This window comes from Glycine max, chromosome 9 (assembly GCF_000004515.6).
Source record: "Glycine max cultivar Williams 82 chromosome 9, Glycine_max_v4.0, whole genome shotgun sequence".
In the NCBI taxonomy this organism is placed as follows: Eukaryota; Viridiplantae; Streptophyta; class Magnoliopsida; order Fabales; family Fabaceae; genus Glycine; species Glycine max.
The window spans coordinates 25,602,422-25,624,785 of record NC_038245.2 but is presented as its reverse complement, the minus strand read 5'-3'; the positions used below and the strand labels follow the sequence as shown (position 1 = coordinate 25,624,785).

Genomic DNA, 22,364 nt, shown 5'->3' with positions numbered 1-22,364 from the left:
AGAGATTTAGGAAGAATAATAGGATCACTTTCTCAAACATTCTTCCTCATTGGACCACATCAATTAATTTTTCAAAAGTTTGGCTTGCTCACTTGTTGCTCATTTTTATGAGAATTTCATATTCACTCTTTTTTATTGATTAAAATACTTTGTTAAAATGACTTGACATTTAATTTTCTTTTAAATTTTTATCTAAACATTAAATTTTAAATGATAGATATTCAATATCCATATTGAAAATGAATTACTTATTAAAATAGGAATAATTTCATATTTAGTAAGATGGATATTTCCTTTTTAAGTTAGCAAAGTTTCCATTTTATTTTGTTCTTTGAAATCATCACCATCAGCAAAAATTTTATTTTTGGAAATATTAGGAGTGAGAAAATTTTGTTTGATTTACCATAAAAATGTTTAAATAAATTTCATAACAATCGAAGAGTTACGTGTTATTTTTATTAATTAATTATTTATCATATTATCAAGAATAACATAATATTTTAATGTAGTAAGAAAAAATTAAATTCGAAAAAATAAGATTCCTATTTTTAGCCATGAAAATATTTTCATAGAATTGTTAAAAAAATATTTCCAAAAATCTTATTTACTTTAAACGGACATCAAAAGTGAAAAACTAAGATTCCCAAAAAAAAAAAAAAAAAAACTGAAACACCTCGTAGGATAATTCAGAAAGTGATAGCGTATGATGTTACTTCTTTTGGCTTATAGGTTTGTTTGTTTGTCTGCGCATATATCTCAGTCTATGCACAAAAGGTAACTTCTTGTTAATATTATTTAACTTAATACATTAATCAACCACATTCGTATTGAAATATTCATTCAAGTGATGGCAATGCATAAAAAAGAATTCAAATCCTGAATTTTCAAACAGAGATATTTAGAGAAATCAATAATTCTTGTTATTTTTAGATTCATAATTCCAATTCAATAAGGGAAATTTTTTATTTATATTTTTTTATAAAGAATTTTATAATCCCAATAAGAAAGCAAAAAAATAAAAATAGAGACGAGAACTTACGTGGTTCGGTCATATAGACCTACATCCACGGGCATAATAACAAACAAATTTCACTATGATGAAAATTGAGTACAATCTACTTACAATTTAGAAAAACATAACCAAGTAAAGAAAAATAATGAACGAAATAACAACAAACAAGTAAAGCAAAAAGGCATCTGTGATGCATAGCTGCTGCTGATTTGTTGGTTCCTTCTGGATTCGACTTTGTTAACCTGATGAATGATCTTTCAGCGTAAAATTGCTCCTGATGCTCGTGACAATTGACCAATTTCAGAATTCATTTTTGCCCACTAAATAAAAAAAAGGCATGATTCATTTCTCTAAGCCTTGCTAAAGTACCTGTATACATTTCACACCTAAATTGGCTGATCTGATCTTTGTACTTGTGCACAGCTAAACTTATAATTTAATAATTCAATTTACAAATTAACTCTTGCAATACAAATTATGCCAACACATTATTCCTCAAATAATTAGCAAATGGAAGTTTTAATAAAGAGTCTAACAGGTTTTTAGGTTTATTAAAATTATTTTCATCTAAAAATTTACCAAAATTATAATACAGAATTAAAATTCATCTTTACATTCAAGTAGAAGTAATATTTTTAAATTTCAATAACAGTACAAAATTACTTACAAGAATTGTTCAGTTACTACATTAAAGAACAATAAGAATAACTTAAAATTTAATACAGTACCCAAAAATTACTAAAAAAAACCACAAACTATTACCAATTACATTATCATCATTCTAATAGAAGTCGCCCAAAAATATAATTTCTACAATAATAATTAAAAACCAATAACTTATCAACATGACTTGAATCAAAGTATCAACAATTCAGCATGGTCATTTTAACATTATCAGCATTCTAATGAGAGGTCGTAAATATTTCACTATCGAACATTTTAAAGGAATTTTTAGGAAATAATCGAAGGTATACTAAAAATTTAAAAACACGCTGCAATTCTACTAAAAAGACAGCTATCAGGATAAACAAAATAATATCTATATATTTCAGTACAAGTATAAAACTAATTTGATCCTTCAAAAAAAATTATATTCCTAGGAAATATCACCATTAATGTCAATTCAAACTTCTACATGCCTTTAACTAATGAAGTCGTGGAGCAACACCTAGATCAAGAATCCTAAAATCTGCTTCTACTTTTCACTGTCCTCAATGTGCTGTTTTGAACTGACAAATGATATCCAATTTTAAGAGGATATACTTAAAGATCATATAAAAGAGCAGCATAGTTCTTCAGACCACCAAAGATGAAGATAACAAAAATTGACCTGACAAAGGCTGTCCAATATTCTCTCTCCAATATACTAGTAGTCCATTGAGAAGACAAAATAACAAAGTCTTATAGCCACAATTCATGACACAGAATCAATTGAGAAGTAAATAAGTAACTAAACACATAGAAATCCAACATCACCAAATCATACGGGCCAATCCTATAAAGAACCAGTTATCCTCCTACATTTCCCAAAAAGAATCATCAAGTCTAACTCTGACAGAACCCTACACTGTCAAAAACAATAAATCCAAAACCCACAATAAGGAAAGCCAGTCCATAATGAACATGAGATAATGATTGTATCGAGGGTAATAAAAACCAGAACCTAAATAGTACTCTCCCACCGCTGCAGAAGAAACAGGCTCACAATTCAATCCATATTCACTGTGAACAAATCCAGAAAATGAAACATCTAAGACATTAAGTTTATCTGTAGCCAGATTCTAATCCACGGTTTCAAAAGAAAGGCATAATAATTTATTGATTCAATCTTCAATCAGCAACATCAGGAAATAAAACTCATCTGGAATCTAGCATACGGCAAATGAATAAATGCAAGTAGATGATTCGAGCCTTCAACAGCCATCCCACACCACAAGACCCAAGACGAAACAACAGAGAAGTAATTCAAGAAATGCCCTCATACTAGACCATTGAAAAGTAGAAGCAAAAGACAATCCAAGAATTCTAAATTCAGGGTAGAGATCACCAAATCATGTAAATAAGATAGCCACTGCCTTTCACAACCAACCACATTTACTGATTTCCACTACTTGACTTCCCTGTGAGACCCAAAGCAGAAATCATGGAGAAGAAATCAAGAAAAGCGCATACACTAAAAGCAAAATGAAGACACATCTGAGAGATTGGAATCCAGGGTAGACATCACCAAATCATGCTGAGGCTCAATGCTACGCAGAATGCAACACAAAACTTCTACTCTACATTGCAACAGTTTTAAAACTCAATCCATATGCCTCATGATCAAATTCAGAAACTAACAATAATGAATATCCCATTGAAGAAAAACCAAATTCATCTAGACTTGTTAGCCATTCTAATTTGCTGCTTGCAGAACGGATGGAAACTTGATACACACCAAAATCTTGTGAACATACTTCAGCACATGCTGCAAACGAAGGAACTTGAGCAGAGAAAAGCCAAAATCTCCTTGATCAACAGAAGATAACATTAAAATGATTTTTATACAATAGAGTAGAAATAGAAAGTCAAAAGAAATATCAGTTTCTAGAGATCTTCAATCCAAAGCACAACATAAAATTAAGAAAAACAAGCTTAAAAATCGGAAGAGCAAAATCATACAACCACTAATAGATCCTAAAAATAAGAATAGCAAAAGCCAAAAATCATGAAATTGAAATCAACTCAAATAGAAATGAGACCTCCAAATATAGGAACTAACTAAATAATGAAATGGTATAAAAATTCATTATTGTTCTCTGTAAATGAGAAATCAAGTTCCTGAATGCAATATAAAAAACAGATTGAGTAATATGGAAAATTTAAGATAAGCAAATTTTGAAATCAAAGATAAGTTGATGATAAAGATAATTAATTTTCAAGCACAAGTTGAACACCAAACTTTTCATAAGAATTAACAAAAAGTAGACCTCGTGAACAGATGACATAAAAATCTAATCCACATAGGAATGGCAAATGAAAGTGATACCAAACCCAGCACATATTCATTGATTAATCTCTACACTATTCAAAAGTTGACACTTGTCATGAAAAGTCTAAAAATGAAAAGATAAACCATGAATTCTGACTGAATTATGCAAGAGCTTTATTGATTTTGCAGAAATCAAACACTAAACAGCATAAAACAAGTTCAAAATTCAATTCAAGTGTGCTATGATCTATCGTACAGGAAACAAAAACAAAGTTATCACAGATTTAATGCAGTGAAAAAAAGATCCCAATTAAACCAAATAGTCCGGAGCTCTTTGCTCATATGGTAAAATCAAATGCCATTCTCAAAGATCCTGTCTTCAATTTGGCTACACCTGGGGGGGGGGGGGGGATCATTTTTCCGAACTACAGAACACAGGTTACCTAGATAAATAGTCATCAACTAAGAAACTAGATAGATCAAGCTCATGAAAGAAATTACATCTTGCAGATATCATCTGGTAAAACCAAAGGACATAAAAATCATTTTCAGACTCAACGCATGGAAACACAAGACAGACCAGCAACCCTCATCTAAGAAACAAGAAAACAAACTCATGTGAGATTATGTATCAAATGTTCCTCAATTCTTGCTGATATAATCGGGTAAGTTGAACAGTTCCAGGAAACTTGGTGTCTCATCTATGAAGAAATTAACACTACCCATATTCCTCCAGTAGAAGAAACAAAGTATACAAATTCTCTTGCCTCCTCATTACTCTCTCTTATGGTTCCTATTAGAAACAACAATTAAGAAAACAAAGATAATGTAAGGATAATAAAACCTAAGGCTTCACAGTGAGTACGTCAATAATCTCCACCACCACTGCTTCCACATCCTACCAACATCCATTGTCAATCTTCCCTGTAAGGCCCCAATTGGAAATCAAGGAGAATAAAATTGAAAAACTAATGGCTCATAACTATAAACAAAGAATGATAGAAACAAAAAGAAAATCCAAGAATTCAAAAACAGTGAGAAACATCACCAAATTACGCATGAGGCTCGATGAGATGAAGGGTACTACACAAAATTATTCAAAACACTATATGCTGCAGAGAAAACAGGCTCACAATTCAATTCAATGTTTCGTGATCAAATCCAGAGAAATAAATAATACAGAAAGAAGAAACTCATCAATGAAATTAATTCATCCAGAGCTGTTATCTGTTCTAATTTTATGATTTATTCTTCAACAATCGGCAACAGAAATCTCATATCAGGACTTGGCATGCTGCATACAAATGAACACAAACAGTTCAACACCTAGAAATATCTTTCATATTAAAAATTTGTGAAAAAAATTGTGAAATCAGAGTTCTCCAAACCCAAATGAAACAAACAAATTGTCCGCAAAAACTCCAGTGCCTCCCAATACTTATAGTTCCTGTTAGGATCTCACACAATAACTGACACTACCAGGTGACCGTACACCAATAAACGCAGAACAAACACATAAGAAAATAATTAATGTGAGGGTAATAAAACCTAAGGCTTCACAGGAAGTCCATCAATAATCTCCAGCCACTGCCTTCCACAGCCTGCTGAACATCGTCGAAGAGTTCTCCAAAAACCTAAATGCTAACAAATTGTCCGCAAAAACTCCAGTGCCTCCCAATACTCTTATAGTGCCTGTTAGAATCACACACAATAACTCTGACACTACCAGGTTACCGTACACCATCAAACGCAGAGCAAACACATAAGAAAATAATGAATGCGAGGGTAATAAAACCTAAGGCTTCACAGGAAGTCCATCAATAATTTCCAGCCACTGCCTTCCACAACCTGCTGAACAAATCCATTTGCTTATCTGCCCAGTAAGACCCAATGGGAAGTCATGGAGAATAAAATCTAAAATCTTAAATGCTCATAATAAACATCAAAAGATAAAAACGAAAAGAAAATATAAGAATTCAAAAACCCAGAGAGGCATCGCCAAATCATGCACGGGGCTCAATGCAACGCAAGACCTCACACAAATCATGTCCCCACGTGATTAGTGAGAAATTATGTCCCAATGTGATTCATGGAAAATCAATCCAAATTTCAAAATCAACTATTCATTAGGTTATAGGAACATAGGGGTTTTCTATATATGTAGTGACTAGAACTGTATTGTGAAAAGGAACAGACAGAAAGATGGTAAAAGATTTTGATAGCAGCATTGAACCCAATTGCAATCATGGCATCCCAACCATTTATGTTCATACTGCAAACATGGAAACAAGTATTAGTAATCGATTTTTATCTTAGATTTTGTTATGTTCACTCAATATAGTGGCACTTGGGATGATATGTTGGCATTGACTAAGCAAAGCATTACAATTCACTAGCTCGGTTATGAAATTGCAACTTGCAAGCACAGAAAAACAGTAGATGAGTGACATGCCCATAAGCCCAAACTAGAAAATGAATAGAGTCTTGTTAGGTGTACCCAACATTCTTAAAAATTAACTTACGAATCAACTTGTCTTACGGATCAACTTGATCCATGAGTACACCTAGAGGCACTCAAGTGAATATCACCTTCTCATGACCCACTAAATTGAAAGTTAATCCTTGATTTAACAAAATTAAAAAAAAAAAAAAAGACTCTCAAATTATAATGTTCCATTTAAGTTCCTAATTTTAACCATCATTTTGGTCCCTAACTTTTGTTTAAGTTAATTTAATCATCATTTTAATTATTAAAAAGTCTCTAATATTAGACTTAATCATTTGCTACATGTAACTTTAGACTAAGTGACATACAATAGTTTTAGAAACGTTTTTTTAGTTTCGTTAATTTTGAGGATTACACTAACAACAAATCACAATATCAAAAATTAAATTTATCATTTATTCTATATTTTTGCTATATGAAATTATGAATGTTTGTTATTTTCTTCATTTGTTTTATTCCTTATTTATTTTTTAATCTTTATATTGAATAAAAAAACGATGCATTTTTAATCTCTAATCAAGGACTCAAAACATAACATTTTTGTAATCTTTGAAGACTAAAAACAAATAAAATTTAATAAATAGGAACTAACGGTAAAAAAAACTTTTAACCCGTTATATTTTCAAGTTTCAACTTCTCCAACACAAAGTGAATTGGGAGGGACTGAAGAGGGAGGGTAGAGAAATTTTTACCAGATAGATATGGCATCAACTGGTATTAGAGGATTTTTCAAACGCCCTGTTATCACCACCAGTATCATCAAATACCAAAACTCCAAGCTGCAAGAGTTCACATTTAACACCATATTTAATTTCAGCAAATATAAATATATATAATCAAGTCCAATGCAAAATGAAGTTAGCTAGAGAAAAATACCATAACATAACAGCTGAAGCCAAAGAAAGCTTTACAAAACCAAACATGTCCGAAAATGCTAGCCATGTAAACCCACTCCAAGCTCCATCTGACTTAGTGATGAAAATGTACAACAATTGTGCAATCACAATGACCCGCCATGATGTGTTGAGAGTAATTGCTGCTCCAATTAGGCCCCATCCAAGCTTAAATATAAGAAACCAACTAAAAAATGTGTGCAGCACCAAAACAACTACTGATATCCATAACATCACCAGCACTTTCCTCTGTGCTGTGCCTGTAGGAACTTTACTATTGAAAAGTTTATGGCGTATGCAAACAACTGAGGTATCATCCACAGAGCAAATTTCCCTACAAAAATAAAGTACAAGTAAATAAATACAATGTGCTCATAATAATAATAATTATAATTATAATAAAAAGAAATTTTAATGTGTAAACATTTCAATAAATTATGACAAATCTCACGTCTAAACCACCAGAGTAAATCATTTAATGAGATATAATATTTATAAAATTGATGATTTTTAATAAATTTCAACTAAATTTCAACCGGTAATTGGCCCATTTTCCAATCCAGACTCTTTTTCTGGATAGACAAGGGTCGATGGATGGATGGAGGGGATTAAGCACTAACAACTCAGCAGAAATAATTGAGGCTTACATTATGTTTGAATAACTTTTGTATAGTATTTATGTAAGAAGAAAATAAGAAACTAAAATAAATTTCAATAATTAGAAAAATAAAATATAATAGTAATCAATATTATATATTTATTTTGTCATTTCTGTTTTTACTACACTTGTTTTAGATTTAAAGTAATAAGTTGTTACTGTTATCAAGAGTATAAAAGCAGTTGCCAATAGAAAAAAGCCACATAATGAAGAACATGCCACAGAACAGAGGCCCTTGCTTTGCATTCCCTTGTAAACAATTTTCATAAAAAGTGAGCCTAGCCTGCTGTGCAAATCGCCTGTGAGACTGGCTATATCCATTGCTTGGAATCGCCAGTGGTAGTGACGTTTTTGCCACGTGTTGTACGCAGGAGCTTTTCGCCAGTATCATTGACGAATTACATGTTTTTTACGTAAAATAACATACCCATCGTGTAAATTGTTTAGAAACAGACCCATTATGAGAAATAGTTTTTAAAAAAAACCCCATTAGGGCAATTTGCCCTCTCAATCATTGGTTCAAACCAAACCGAGGTGAGTAAAATGCAACATCAACGCAACATTATTCAACCAAAACATCAAGGTTTTGGTGTAGGCATCTATATTAGAGATGATCGAGACATAGACTTTGAGCTAGATAGCAAGATCGTGGTAGATGGCATTTCGCAAACTACAACAGGCTACTTTTTGGTTTAAAAAATTTATTAAATAAATATAAAGATTGTCTAAAGTTTTTTCCAAACTCAGAAGAGAATTTTGTAAAGCGACAAACCAATCATGTCACTCATCTTCTGCCAAGAGCATCATGGTTCATTCTAATAGCCATGCTTTTTTTTTTTTTTTTTATCAAATTCCTTCATGTACTGTTTCTATCATTATGAATGAAATCAGCTAAGATTTCGATTTAAAGAAAAAAGTAACTTACTCTATTTAAAAACCTTCATTGACAATAACTTACTCTCCCCAATATTTAAGTAGTTTTGAATTAAAATTATCCTACGCTAAATGAAAAAGTCTCATTCTCATGTAATAGGATTAGTACATGCATTTATTGTTGGTTAATTTGAAAATCGAGATAATACTGGATAAATCTGAAGTCGTGTATAACACTTTCAGATTGAATCAAATTTCGGGGTTCAACCATCAATCGGATAAAATCAGAAGATTATAATTCAAGAGTTTTGTTTTGGTCTTGTATGTTTTGTCACCCGTAATACTTTCTGAACCAGAATGATTATTTATGATCAAAGAACAGGTGGTTTTTGGCGGTTGATGAACATGTGATTTTTGGCGGTTGATGGAAGTTTTATCTTTTTTAAAAACTGTCTTTTCCTGAAAGTCACTTCCATGTAATTTCCAAAATTTGCCTAAACCGAACATCTCGTTATTACATTAAAACAAGCGTGCACTCTTATTTTAACATAATAAAGAGATCAATTACACTAAAATGTCCAACAAACCTCCCCCATTTTAGTGTAATTACCGATCAAATCACCAAAGTCATAACATACCACAAACTACTACATAGATGAAATATCGTGACGATTGAATTTCATCTTAGCAAATTACACGTTTCAAATATTCGAATATCAGGGTGTCACTAAGGATTGAACCCTTTCTATTCATAATGAATACATGAAGATAATCTGCACAATAGTTTATAACATTACTCTTGCTCGACACTAGTTTACTAGCCTGTGTCCATATCCTTCATAAGCATATCAAAGCCAAGTCCCAGCTTCTTGAAGCGGCTAAACTTCATGCTTATATAGGTAGTCCTTTTCTTTCTTGCACCTGCAAATGCAATTTTTCAAAAGAACCATTGAGGAGTTATACTTCAACCTCCTTAACTTACAGAACCGAACACATACCTTTTGGGATACTTTCGATGATGTGTTCCAATCTCTACATGTTAAGCTTTCCACATTGAATTCAGCACCTAATGTCATATTAGATGGAAATTAGGTATCTTAACATAAGAGATTTCAGATGGACTTTAATCCTAATCCCACAGCCGACCTTTTCATGAGATCTCTACTTAACCCTTTGGTTAAATGATCGGCCAAATTATGCTAAGTTCTCACAAATTCCACTGATATCACACCATGCATGATTAACTCCCGAACCATGTTGTGTCTAACACCCAAGTGTCTAGACTTCCCATTATACACTTGACTATATGCCTTAGCCAAAGTAGCCTGACTATCGCACCTGATAGACATGGGAGGTATAGGTTTGGGCCACAATCGAAATCAGATTTCTTAGTGATGAGGACATGACCAAGAGCAAGGGCAAGGATCCACTTGAAGGACTTGGAGGACCTAAGACAAGGGCTAGAGCAAAGAAAGCCAAGGAAGCTCTTCAACAAGTGTTGTCCATACTATTTGAATACAAGCCCAAGTTTCAAGGAGTAAAGTCCAAGGTTGTGAGTTGTATCATGGCCCAAATGGAGGAGGACTAAATGACACCACTTTGTCTCAATTTTTAGAGTGTTTAGTTTGTCTAAATAATGGCCCAATCCTTGTAAAGTTGGCTGACCAAAAATATGTTTTGGGTTAATCAATTAAAAGGGCTTTAGTTAGGTTTAGTTCAAGTTGTAATAAGGGCCCAATTGGCAACCTAGGCATCAGCCTTTTGGGAGACCAAATGGTGGCTGACTTGTTGGCTGTTGGGGGTGACTTTTGGTTGCCACAATTTCAGTTACACTCAGCCATTAAGTTTTTTTTAATTCCCTAGGTTAATGGCATTAAGTTATTTTAATTCTAGGTTAGTGGGTCATTACTAAAATCTGCTGTAAAGCTTCTATATAAGCTGAACCATTTTATCAATAAACACAAGTTGAGTTTTATTCAGAAAATTAGAGTTTATCTCTTTTATCTTAGTGAGAGTGATTCTCCTAAATTCTTGAGTGATTCAAGAACACCTTGGCTGTATCAAAGGACTTTCACAACCTTTGTGCGTTGCCCTCGCTGGAAAGAGTGATTCTTTCCTTCCTTTCATCATCACCCTTGTTCTTTCAAACCACAATTCCAGAAAATCCACCTCTGCCCAGAATTATCTCGTGGCCATAACTCCCATTTTATGCACTCAAATTAAGTGATTCTTTAAATTGAAATTCAAAACGAGACCTTTCACCTCGTTTTGGAATCACCTCATTTGGAGCCCTGTAGCTTCAGTTATTGCCATTTCTATATTTCTGTCCAGCCACCACTTAACCTACGTTTTACCATCCCATTCATCCATTTTATGCCAAGAACCACCTTATTAAGACCCACGAAATTAGCCACCTTATTTTCCATCCTTTCCTTAATCAATTTCCGCATTTTCCATCAAGGTTTAATCCTAGACGATCCTAAGTCAGCCCTTGTGCCATGAGGGTTCATATCACTTAGCCACTCAGCTTCTTTACCAGCTGCTGCTAAAGCTACAAATTCAGATTCCATTGTTGAATTTGTAATGCAGGTCTGTTTCTTGGATGCCCAAGAGATAGCACCTCCTCCAAGGAGGAATACCCAACCACTTGTGGATGTAATCTTCCATATTGGTTATCCAACTTGCATCAGAGTAACCTTCAATAACTGAAGGAAATCCAGTATATGTCAAACCATAGTCAATGGTTCCCTTTAAGTACTTGAATACTCTATTCATAGCTTGCCAATGATGAGAACTGGGATTACTTGTAAACCTACTAAGTTTAGCAACAACATAAGCTATATCAGGCCTAGTACTAATCATTGCATACATGAGTGATCCTATTGCCCTTGAGTGTTCAAGTTGAGACACTGCTACACCTTTATTAGGTAATAGCTTCAGGTTAGGATCAATGGGAGTACTTACGGAGAACAATCTTTAAAATTAAATTCCTCCAATATCTTCTCAATATAATGTGATTGAGAGATGGAAATGCCATTGTTTCCACGTTTGATCTTTATTCCTAAGATCACATCCACCTCCCCTATATCTTTCATATCAAACTTAGAAGACAAAAATGCCTTAGTTTCATCAACTTGATCTTGGTCGGTACCAAAGATCAACATGACGTCTACATACAGACAAATGATAACTCATTTGCCATGAGTATCAAACTTGCTGTATAGACATTTATCTGCTTGGTTTAGAACAAAACCACTAGACAACACAACCTCATCAAATTTTTGATGCCATTGTTTAGGCGTTTGTTTCAAGCCATAAAGAGATTTCATCAGTTTACACACCTTATTTTCATTTCCTGGCATAACAAACCCTTCAGGTTGTTTCATGTATATCTCTTCATCCAATTCACCATTTAAAAATGCAGTTTTCACATCCATTTGGTGAATCACCAGATTGTGGATAGCAGCAAGTGCTAACAACAGTCTAATAGTGGATATCCTAGCAACAGGAGCATATGTATCGAAAAAATCAATACCCTCCTTTTGCCTAAAGCCTTGGATAACCAATCTGGCTTTGTACTTGTCAACAGTACCATCCACTTTCATCTTTCTCCTAAATATTATCTTACATCCTAATGGCTTACATCCAGGAGGTAAGTCAACCAATTTCCAGGTATTATTTTGCATGATGGAATCCATCTCACTTTGGATTGCTTCTTTCCAGAATACAACATCCCTTGAAGCCATTGCTTCACTAAAAGTCTTTGGGTCTTCCTCAACATTAAGGCAATATTGATATTGAAATTCAATATCATTCCTTGACCCTTCAACCAAATAGAGTTGAAAGTCATCACCAAATGACTTAGCCTTTCTTACTCTCGTACTCTTTCTAGTTTCAGTACTAGTTGAAGGTATATCCTCAATATTAACTGAGACTTTCGACATGGAATTCATGTCCTTTGGCCTAGGTATAGATGTAAACCTTTGTTCATCAAAGATAGCATCCTGTGACTCTATAAACGAGTTCACAACAACAAAATCATTAGATTCTAGCACATAGAATCTATATGCTTTAGAATGTTCAGCATATCCAATAAATATGCAATCTATACCTCTTTCACCTATGGTTTTCCTTTTAGGTTCTGTAAGCCTGACTACAGCCCTACATCCCCAAATTTTGAGATAACTCAAATTTGGTGTCTTTTTGTGCCAAAGTTCATATGGGGTAACCTTATTCCTTTTGTTAGGAATTCGGTTCAACAAGTAACAGGCTGTCAACATAGCCTCACCCAAAAATCCTTTACTTAAACCCGAATAGGATAACATGGAATTCACCATTTCTTTCAAGGTTCTATTCTTCCTTTCGGCTACACCATTTTGTTGTGGTGTATAGGGAGTTGTAGTTTGATGTATTATTCCAGTAGATTGAAAATAAACCGGATTATAATACTCACCTCCCCTATCCGTACGAAGAGTTTTGATTAGCCCATTTTGATGAAGTTCTACCTTTTTCTTATAAATTTTAAATTTATCAAGAGCTTCATCTTTTGTATTTAATAAATATACATAACAATACCTTGATGCATCATCAATAAAAGTAACAAGATATTTTTTATGACCTAATGATGGAGTAGCATGCAAATCACACAAATCACTATGAATAAGGTCTAAGACTTTAGTCTCACTTTTAACATCCTTAAAAGGTTTCCTAGTGATCTTGGTCAACATGCAAGTTTTGCATTTTTCAATGTTCATATCAAAAGGAGGAATCATACTTGTTTTTGGCATATCTTTTAATCTTTTGTAATGAACATGTCCTAATCTAGCATGCCAAATTTCTGATTTTGTCATATTAGTTATAGAACTATACGAGGCCATACAAATAGATTCATGAACAAAAGGAACATCAATGTTTAATTTAAACATTCCATTACAACGATAACCAAATCCAACAAACGAATCATGTCTTGACAAGATGTACTTGTCACTTTCAAGTACTTGCTTGAAACCACAATTATTTAAAACCATACCAGACAATAAGTTCTTACGAATACCAGGTACAAATAAGACATTATCCAAATACAAACTTTTTCCGGAAGTAAAAACTAAATTCACACAACCTAATCCTAGGATTGGTTCAGTTGCAACATTGCCCATCTTCACAATAGAGCCATCATCGATTGGTCTAAATTCCTTGAACCAACGACGATCTTTGCACACATGGCTTGTTGCTCCCGAATCAAACCACCAAGCAACGTCATCATCCTGCACATAGAATGCATAAGATATTAGTGATACATAATTTGAATTCGTATTCAAATTAAATTATTCACTACAATCTGACCTTGTTGCTTTTCAGGATCATTAGACCCACTTGGACCAGCCTTGTTCTTTCCTTTGAACACCCGGCAATCCCTCTTTAAATGACCAGGTTTCCCACACTTCCAACATGACAATTTTGTCTGTTTGTTTGGACCTTTGTTCTTATTTCCTTGAAATTTTCGTTTGTTACCTTTAGCATTGTAATTTTGCTTAACTGTTCCACTTTCCTCTACCATATTAACGGAAGAGGAACCTACTACGTTTTTATCATTGACTTAGTCAATTTCCTGAGCCCTCAGCGACTCCTCAACCATGAAATGACTACCGAGTTGAACCAGAGTCAACTCTTCCTTCTTATGTTTCAAGGTATGCTTGAAGTCTTTCCAAGAAGAAGGCAGTTTATCAATTATAGATGAAACTGCAATAAATTCATCCATTTTCAAATCATGTTGAGTAAACTGACCCAAAATCCGCTGCAGTTCATTATATTGTTCCATAACAGGCCTCGAATCAATCATTTTGTAATTAAAGAAATTACTAACTAAGAATTTGTGACTTGAGGCATCTTCTGCCATATACTTGGATTCAAGAGAGTCCCATAATTCCTTAGTAGACTCAACATTTTGATAAATATCAAAGAGAGAGTCAGACATACCGTTCAGAATGTGTCCCCGACAAATGTAATCGTCGTTCTCCCATTTCAAACGCTTCCTTGTTTGATCCAGAGTTTCGTCTTCCATAAACACCGACATTGGTGTACTCAACACATACACCACCTTCAATGTTGTCAAGAGAAAGTGCATCTTCTTCTGCCATCTTCTGAAATCCTGCCCTTCAAACTTGTCCAACTTCGCAAACTTGCTTGTCATCTTTGAACTATCGTTCATCATCTCGAAAAAAATTTGATTCAATCTTTTGTTGGTTAATTTGAAAATCGAGATAATACTGGATAAATCTGAAGTCGTGTATAACACTTTCAGATTAAATCAAATTTCGGGGTTCAACCAAAATTGTTCAATCGGATAAAATCAGAAGATTATAATTCAAGAGTTTTGTTTTGGTCTTGTATGTTTTGTCACCCGTAATACTTTCTGAACCAGAATGATTATTTATGATCAAAGAACAGGTGGTTTTTGGCGGTTGATGAACAGGTGGTTTTTGGCAGTTGATGGAAGTTTTATCTTTTTTAAAAATTGCCTTTTCCTGAAAGTCACTTCCATGTAATTTCCAAAATTTGCCTAAACCGAACATCTCGTTATTACATTAAAACAAGCGTGCACTCTTATTTTAACATAATAAAGAGATCAATTACACTAAAATGTCCAACATTTATCGTTCTACTTGTACCAGCTGCATAGTGCACATGCACGATTGCCTATTTTAATAACAAATTAATTTTTTATGTATACGACTCACTGTTGAAATTTAGGGGGGAATAATTGCCAAGGCCCAAGAGGACTCTGGACCACATAAGATGATGTATTGGGATTTGAATGTTGTACTCTCTCATGTGTATCCTGCACTTTCTTTTTTATTTGAAAATGTTAAACTATTTTTTTTTACTATTGCAATGTTTATTCTTAAAGTTATTTTTTATTATCATGGGATACTTATTTTAAAAATCAAAGTTAAATAAATTAAATTACATGCAAACATAAATTTAAATAAATAACATAATATATATATTTGCTCCCAAAAATTAATACAATATATATACAAAATTAATACAAAGTATCATATAACTAACCTAGCATAGAAAATTTAAATATATTTAAATAATAACTTACAATTGGACCACAAGTAAAACTAATTTAACATACAAAACTAATAACTTAAAATACTTATAACTAAAACTAAACCTAACGTACAATACTAATAACTTACAGTAATTATAACTAAATTATCAAACTAAACCTAATTTACCATTTATAGAACACTTCCTCCCGAACGCTTATTCCATATAACAAAGTTATTTTTTATTGTTATATAATACCTATTTTGGAAGTTATTTTTTACTATTACGAAATGTCAATTTCGAAAGTTATTTTTTGCTGATATGCAACACCTACTATGAAAACTTTTTTTTATTATTATGAAAGGCCTATTCCAGATAATATAATATGAAAAGGAAAATTTAGGATTTTTAAAAGATTGGAAGGTGCAAGATTGAAATCCTCAATGTATTTGAGCTCAATTTTCATGAATAAAGAAAAATAATTGTTAGTTTCTCGATCCTATTATAATTATCATGTAAAAAAAATTATCTTAAAATAACTCTTATTTTAACTTTTTTAATGTAATATTATATTTTCCACTCAGATTTCTTATATATTAATGGTGAGTAATAAAATTTATAAATATATTAATAATAATATAAGATTAATTTTATAAAATTATCATTGTCATTTATTATTGTTTCGTCTGTGTAAAATAATTTAACACGTTTATTACTTTGGGAGGAGGGGGTAGTATTTTTGTCTCCTAAAGTAATAAGTTTAGAATGATATGGGGCAAAATGAGGTAAGCGGGTTCCTTTTATAAACAATTTACCGTAGGGGGTCTGTTTTGAAAGAATTTCCGGGGAGGGTTTATTTTATAAAGGTGTTCCGCCACTTGGACTGGCGGAACCCTTGTTTTCGTAATTTCCTATGCATGCATGGTTCCGCCAGTGGTGCTGGCGTAAAGCAACCCAAAGGGTTCCGCCAATTGCACTGGCGAGATACCCCCATGCCATCCATCCATCATCGCTAGCCCATTCATGCATGCTTGGTTCTGCCAGTCAAATTGGCGAGATCACTTTAAGTTGGTTTCGCCAGTCGAGGTTGCAGGATACACTTGGTCCATTGGTTCCGCCAATCGAGGTTGCGGGATGGCCTTGGTCCATTGGTTCTGCCAGTGATACTGGCGAGATACAACCCGTGTAGTGCAACAGTAACATGCACAAGGGTAGGTTCAGTATAGGGGTTCATGCATGGCTTTGTACTTTTTGTTAGGGTTCAAGTATAGGGTTTGCAGAAATAATGAAGAAAAATTGACCATGGCTGATATTTTCAGGATTTCAGAATAGGTTTTAATTTTTTTTTTAGCGTAATAGGGGAAGTCATCCTCTTCCCTTTGCGTTTAAATACGGCTGTTTGCGCCTAGAATATCCACCAAATACACATTCTCTTCTGTTTGAGTTTTGTGAGTTTGAGTTAGAGTTTGTGGTGCTTGAAAAAAAAATTGTTGGTGATGTTATTGAAAGCTTCAATAGGTATGACTTAAATTTTCATATTATTATTATTGAATTTTAGCTAGTAATTCTTTTAGTTAGTAATTATATTACTTAAATTTTCAACCAGGTAATATAATTAGAATTTATATTTAATTTTTTGTAATTATTTTAGTTAGTAATTATATTTAAAATAAAATATAAGTGAATTCAACAAAATATTAGATAGTATTAGATAGATGTATTTAATTTTCTAAAGTATTTTATAATGTAAAAATAATCTAATGTTATTTGTTATAGATAGTAGTAGGTAGATGTGTTTAAAAAAAAATAGATAATATTAGGTAGGTTGTTTAATTTGTCGTAGTTATGGTTAGTGTAAAAATAAATTAATTTTATTTGTTATAAAAAAATTGTAGATAGTATTAGATAAGTCCGTTTATAAAATACTATATGTGTTTAATTTTTGATGCATATATCTAGTGTTAAAAAAATGTTTGTGATTAAATTTTCGTAATGTTATTTGTTATAAAAGAAATTATAGATAGTATTAGGTAGGTGCGTTAAAAAAAATATATGTGTTTAAATTTTTGTAATTATTTCTAGTGTAAAAATAAATTAATGTTATTTGTTATAAAAAAAAATTATAGATAATATTAGGTTACGTCCGTTTAAAAAATACTATCTGTTTTTAATTTTTTGTACTTATTTCTAGTGTAAAAATAAATTAATGTCATTTGTTATAAAAAAAATTATAGATAGTATTATGTAGGTGCGCTTAAAAAATATATGTGTAAAATTTTTCGTAGTTATTTCTAATATAAAAATAATTCAATCTTATTTGTCATAAAAAAAATTATAGATAGTATTAGGTTATGTGTGTTTAAAAAATACTATGTGTTTTTAATTTTTTGTACTTATTTGTAGTGTAAAAATAAATTAATGTCATTTGTTATAAAAAAAATTATCGATAATATTAGGTAGGTGCATTTAAAAAATATTATCTATATTTAATCTTTTGTAATTATTTTTAGTGTAAAATTTGAATGAAATTTTTTGTCATGATATAATTTTTTATATTTTTTAATATTAATACTAATTTTAATTGAGATGTTGAAATTGCAATCCTGAGTGTATTTTGACGAGCCTTATGACCAGAATTTGGTATTAATATTATCTTTATTTAAATATATTTGAATATGAATAAGTAGGAATAATTTTTTCTTTAGAGTACAAGATTAATTTTTTAAACTAAACACAATTTTGTGGTGCAGTATTAATGGCTTCTTCTTTGTCATGTTCATCAAATATTTCAATTAATTCTGGTCCTGTTGATGGACGTGTTGTGGATGCAAGATAAGCATATTTGGAATGAGGAAGAAGATAGAAAATTACATATTAAAAGAGTTGTCCCCACATATCAAGGTTAAGAAGAAGTACCAGAAGAGATTATTCCTCTACTTCGTTAATCTGGTTTTTATTGGATGCAACATTAATCACTGCCTTGATAGAAAGATGGAGGCCAGAAACACATACTTTTCACATGAGATGCGGATGGTGTACTATTACTCTTCAAGATGTCTCTGTTTTATTAGGTCTCTGTGTGGATAGGTCACCGTTAATTGGTCCAACAAACCTTAGTTGGACTAATTTATGTGAAGAATTGTTAGGAGTCAGATCAGAAGAAGGTGAACTTCAAGGCAGTATGATTAAATTAAGTTGGTTGGCTCACCATTTTCCAGATTTAAGTAACCATGGCGGTAATTTAGAACAGGTAGAAAGGTTTACCCGTGCATGAATCCTTCGATTCATTGGAGGTGTCTTATTTGTTGACAAAAGCAGTAACAAAGTTTCGGTAAGATACTTGCAATTTTTACGGGACTTTAGAGAGTGCAGCACGTATTCATGGGGATCTGTTGTATTTGGTTATTTATATAGAGAGATGTGCAGCGCCACCAATTATAAAACTAAATCAATTAGATGTATGTGCATCTTAATACAAATGTGGGCATGGGAACGATGTGGAACTCTGGCTCCAAGAAGGACTCATCCCATAATAGAAAAAAAATCACTTGGACACAGGTTACTTGTCTAAAAAAATAGATTTGATTTTAAAATAATTAATAATGTAAGTTATGTTAATTTATGATTTTTTTTTAGGTGGCTGCGATGGGAAAATCAACATATTGGTAATGATGATTTGATACTTTTTCGTTACAAACTAGATATTATGAAACGACATGAGGTAAGAACATTTAAATTTATTGGTTAAATAACAATTTGGCATTTCATATTTCATTGAAATTAATCAAAATTGGAATTATCTGCAGTTTTTCTGGGAGCCTTACTCAGCAAATGTTATGTCAGTGTTGCCTCCAATTTGTTTAGTTGAAAGTGTTGCATGGTGCGCGGTGATGCCACTAATTTGTTTCCAAGTCATTGAGTGACACCAACCTGATAGAGTTTTGAGACAATTTGGCATGCAACAACCAATTCCACGTTCTCTTTCACAACCATTTAATATTCATGGTATAACTTTGAAAGGAAAACATGATGAAAATTGGGGGCAACTGTTAGGCCCAATGATCAATCAATGGAACAATCAGACTGATTTTAGGGTTGACGCTTATCTTCGACAAGAAGGTCTACTGAGCTTTAACTCTGACTATATGATGTGGTATAGGCGTAAAAAAAAAGATATTTGTTGACCCTAAAAATGCAAACATGGCGACGCTGATATTTTTTATTTTTTTTTGTCATATTTAACTTCAAATAATTTATAAAATTTGAGTTCATGAATTTGAACACGTAATAATTGCAGGTTGAAGTTGCAGAGACGTTACAATACATGGTGTCGCCACAAGGGAGAAATACATGGACAGTTGATGATCTAGTGCCATATGTGGAGAAAATAACAATTTTATCTGAAGAGCAAGAGAGAATAACTGAACCTCTATCACATGGTCTAGCAACAGAACATGAATTTCCAGCCCAACAGTTAAATATTCTCCAATCAAGTGTTGAAACTATAGGCATAGCCAGACAAAGTGAGACAGTTGAAGCCAAACCATATTTGTACCCACAGATGGCAAAGCGTGGCCATGGAATGTATTACACACTACCAACATTTTCTTAGTAATCGACACAGATGTATCACTATCCATTCGAAGCTCATCAAAGTGATACTTCTGCAAGCAAACATTCATTAGGTGGTGTTGCGGAGACACATGCGAATTTTTCATGGCCTACTATGACCCCTTCACAGCAACATGATGTTCCAATTGAAACACCTAATGCCCCATTAGGTACTACTTAATGGAATGTACCCAGAACAATACCTAATATGGATGAATTATTAGGTGTTGATTTGTGTCACCAATTTTCTCTTGAGGCTGACCAGCATGAAAAGGAGGGCCACCGTGATAGAATAAATCCTGATAGATAGGCACGAAGATGGGATCGTCCATGCGGCACATCCTCACGTCATCACCGACATCAAGACGATTGATTTTCTTTTTAGTATTTAAATTTTTTTTGTATGTTTTTAATTTAAATTTTAGACTTGTATTATCATTTACGTTATGAATATTAACCAAATGATCAAATTTATGGCACACACATAAATATAATAATAACTAATTTAAAAAACAAACTGATCAATGATACGTTCCATTTCATTCAAGTAGACAAACAAAATACATAAATAAATTAATTTAACAAATTTCACATTGAGATTGCATTGGACATCCACGTCTGTTGTCTCCTTCTCTTCCACATCTACTACATTTTTGTTGGTGCTCAGATGGTTCCAGCCAATCCATCTCATTCCTTATCCTTGTTGATTTTGGCCGCCCTTTCGCACGAATTGTACTTGGATCAGGGATAAGTGCCCATGGCTCATTAGAAGGAGGAATAACCGCTTCATTCCTAAGAGGTAACCATTGTGCAGAATAAGTTTTTAAGATGTGCTCATTTGTGTAAACAACATCTACATATTGGAAGTAATTCATGCTCACGTAACCACAAGCAGCAATAATGTTGAACATGGATAATGAAGAAGAGAATACTTTCCGCATTGACAATAATGGTCATTCAAGTTAACTGCCCACTTTTGTCCGCCATGTTGCGTTCTAGGATTGAAGGTCTCCTCTACTTCAAACCTTGTTGACTGGATATCATAGACGCGGACGATGTGCGACCAAGCTTGTTCTTGATTTTTTTGAAGTTCTTTAGCAGCCTTAGAACAATATACTTGTCCTTCATTTCATTTTCTTTGGGCTTGGCGACCACGATCAACAAAGTATTTTCTGATGTAATCCTAGCCCCTAAGGGCATTGGATAAAAGACTCAGAGAAGATTGGGCCAAGGATGCAAGAGAAGGCCCTAGGGTTCTCATGAGCCTTAGGGTAGATTTCGGGCCCATGGGCTAAGTATGAACCCACTTATCTTTGTACATATTAGATTAAGGTTTCATTAATTTTGGGCCTTGTATTTAGGACTCCATAATGTAGGTAGGGTACCCTAGAAATATAGGATTTTTCAGCCCTTGTATTTTAGGGCACCTAGACTAGTTTTTGTAATTTCAGATGCACTAAGTGAATATTTGATGTGTGTGGTTGGAAATAAATTTAATTGAATTGGTAGAAGCCCAATCCAATTAAATTTTTAGAGGGGGAGGTGAGCATTTTCTTACTACATCACATTGCCACATCATATAATCACACTTTGTGCATGTCCTTCATACTTTACATGCCTCATGACACCTAAGCACACTTAGTGGAGAATCTTGGAACTGATCTTGGATTAGTGGGCTGAACCATAACTAAAATTCACTAATCATAATTAGTGAAATTTTGGCTCCAAAGTTTGGCTCCACAAATTCAATTTAAAATTCAAGTGAAATTTGAATTGAAATTCAA

The 22,364-nt window shown here is 32.9% G+C and overlaps 1 pseudogene; it reads right to left on the bottom strand.

The window, feature by feature from the left end:
- Positions 1-1,095: 1,095 nt before the first annotated feature.
- Positions 1,096-22,364, bottom strand: part of LOC112997768 (protein DETOXIFICATION 33-like) — a 68,211-nt pseudogene continuing 46,942 nt past the window's right edge.